Below are 3,425 nucleotides of genomic sequence, written 5' to 3'. Positions count from 1 at the left end.
AATGAAGCAGCAGACGCGATTTTGCTGCTCCCTCTGCGTCCGGTGTGAATACAGCATAACAGCCAAATCTTACATGAGAAAACATTTTTACATGAAAATATTTTAAAAAATGCACAGGAAGATATAAAAAAAAAGAACAACCCTAAAGTGCAATTATATATACACCAGCAGCAATAAGAACCTTAGATATATCACTCTGTGTATTATGAATCTATAGAATATATGAGTTTCACAGTCCGAATTGCATCACTGAAATAAGTGAACATTTCAAAGTTATTTTAATTTATTGAGATACACCTGTATGTTTTATAGACGGGCGGTAATAAAAGTCTATAAATAATTTTAGCTTGCACTCTGCGTAAGAAAGGGTTTCATGTGTACGGCGGTGCAGTTACATGAGGAGAGGTAAATCATACAAACATGGCCAAGTGCCTTTGTCTCTTGAGTGGGACATGGAGGTGCAGATAAGAGGGTTCAGCTGAATGAACACAGACATGCTCGTCACCCCACTTGACAAGTGCATCTTAACCAAACACACCTGCTCCATGTTGGTTTTATCGTTCCGCTGCAGTTTGTGCACACACCACTGGCCCGGGGCTCCGGCTGGGCCATCCATCAAGCTGAGATTATTGCTTTTTATCTCGAGTACATCTCCGAATGAAATGCTAAGGGTTAGTGAAATATTAGGCCGTGTGTGATAATATTTAATACATCTGTGGCTCTCAGCCCACATGTTTTACGTTGACTGTTAACTTTAGGTGGATATTAGATCAGAATGTCACTTCTTAACCGGCTACAAAGGAGGCAGATGTTCCACAGTGTTGGCTGTATATCACAGCTGGGTGTTACAACTGCCTCTTTAGTTTACCTGAATTATTTCACACGTGGACGATGCAGAAAAAAAGCTGCAGTGCTCATTCATGTGTTTTTAACTTAGCTTTGGTAAATATGAATGTTTAATTAATGTTTTGTGTCTAAATCTAAATGCAGCTTCTTATGATTTAGCCTTGGATAATATGTTGATAAAAGTGGAATCGAGTCTGTTTCTGAGTTGGCAGAAGTTTAGCATTTGTGTGCATTAAACCAATTATATATCTTCTTATTTATTTTAAAGCTGTTAACATGATAATAATCCTCATCATCTTTATTTGTCTTTGTAACTTTTGTAAACTACAACAAAATCCGTCTGCTGCATTTCACCTTGGGGAGCGGCGGGCTGCCGTCAGGCAGCATGCATTGACACAGATTGTCAGAATGTGGGATTCATGAACCGAGGACAGATGGACCCAGTATTCAAGGAGAGACAGTCAGTAGGAAAGTTCAAAACGTTTATTAAATAAAACAAAACAAAAGTGGAGCTGTGGCTTGCGGACACTGCAGGCGGGGGGGCGGGGCCCAATCTCAGACATTCTGGTTTAACAGTCCATACCCCTTGAGAGGGGTGCAATCCAGCAGATGGGCTGACAGCTGACGCAGCTCGCGTCACCCAGAGTGTCCCCAGTGCTGCAGCTCCGGAGTTGGGGGAAGCTGATCCTGATCAGGGATACAGGTCAGGCAGGAACAGACAGAACAGGCAGGATCCAGATCAGGCAGGAACAGAAACAGGTGGCAGGATCCAGACTTCCAGGCATCCACAGGCTCCCAGGAGGGTTCAGAGTCTGACTGGGAGGACGCAGAGGAGCAGACAGGATCAGATGCAGACAGGCAGGCTCAGTGGAAGAGGGTAGCCGAGACAGGACGTGGAACCAGAACTTGATGCAGGACTTTAAACTGGTCTCCTCCCTGGAGCCAGGCGTACTTTGATAAAAACTGAACCTCCCCACATATTGAGCCAAAAACCCAGAGGACTCCGCAGGGGAGGAACAGTGGACGATCAGGAGACGAGACAAACACTAAAACCCTCTTTCCACTGGCTGCTAGGATCCAGGACATGAACCATGAACTCAAACTGAACAGACAGATTAACAGAAAGACAAGAAATGATCTGGCCCTGCATGCTCAGGCTGAACTGAATATAGACCAAAGGAAACAGGTGAGAGGAATAAATTATAATTGAGGCAGGGAGGGAAAACAGGTGAAAGGAATTACTAATTAGGGAGGAGCAAACAGGCCAGATCATGACACATACAGCTTATTTCAGTGTTATTCTCTCATTCTGTTTAAAATCCTGTGTAACAAATGTATTGGAGCCCCTATTGTTAAGTTATTTTATGAATCTGCCTCCTTAACAAAAAGAAAGATCTCAGTTTTCTCCATTTCCCAAAGAGAAGAACGACCCTCGACCATTTCTCTTTACAACACTTCCCTACCTCGTTTAAACTCCCTGCAAATTTCCCACAGGATTTTCATCTGCTAACATTTTTCAGTTTTTAACAGAGGCCATGAGGTCACTTATTAACCTCTAAATGTCTGTCAGATATTAGATCAAATAGAGGTTATTTATTTCAACATTTCATCTATAATTAATGTCAATTCAGGCATGAAGCTAATTAGATACAATAGCATCTAAGGCAGAGGTGTTCAATGTTTTCCAGGCCAAGGACCCCCAAACTGATGGCGAGATCCCCCCTAATTATATAAATTGTATGAAATTGGGTTATATCAAACTGGTCCTATAGCCACTCTATTACAGATGGAGTAATGTAACTAAAGTAATTTCCCCCTGGGATTACTAAAGTATTTCTGATTCTGATTCCTGGTTGATGGGACAGGTGTTGTGAATGAAACGGTGCCCAGCTTGAAAGAGCTCCTGCGTGTCGCTGAATGTGTGCATTGATGACTGAAAGACATCTTCTGCCTCCATTTATCTGCTTACTACAGTGTTGATTTTTATGTTAATATGGATTTAAAGACATTTCAATTAGTGGAAAAAACATTTTTAAAGGTTAGATTTCTCTTTTTTTTTATCACTGTAGGATACCAGGATTAGGTTACTGCAGTAAAAGCTTGTTTTTATGATGTGGAACAGACAAACTTTAGATTTTCCTCAGATTTTTAAAAAGAAAAATAGCCTCTTTAACATTTGTCTGGCTTCATGGACCCCTGTTGAGTGTATAAATGCTAGCAGGTTCCATCAAAGCAGGATGACGGGGAAAACCGCAAAGATCTCTGAGAGCGTTCTGAATATCGTTTACAGCTTGCAAGACAAGATCTGATAAGAAGTGGGTCGAAGTATTCACACCGCAGCAGCTGCTGGCCCATTTCCAGGCCTTGATGATTTATCCCGTCACGTCACCGAAAAGCATTCCTTTTTTGGGAATATTTTATGATCTGTTGTGGTTAGCGGCGTCAGGTCGAGTTGAGTGAAATAACGAGCAGAGGCACGCAGATAAACAACCCGGGTCATGACACTCTTCCTTAATTTGACAATAAGTCAAACACATTCATATATTACTCTGTGAGGCCGAAGCACATGATCGCTGGGA

This window comes from Cyprinodon variegatus, unplaced genomic scaffold (assembly GCF_000732505.1).
Source record: "Cyprinodon variegatus isolate N-32 unplaced genomic scaffold, C_variegatus-1.0 Scaffold11, whole genome shotgun sequence".
Lineage (NCBI taxonomy): Eukaryota > Metazoa > Chordata > Actinopteri > Cyprinodontiformes > Cyprinodontidae > Cyprinodon > Cyprinodon variegatus.
The sequence above is the reverse complement of the archived record's forward strand: the minus strand, read 5'-3'. Positions refer to the sequence as shown.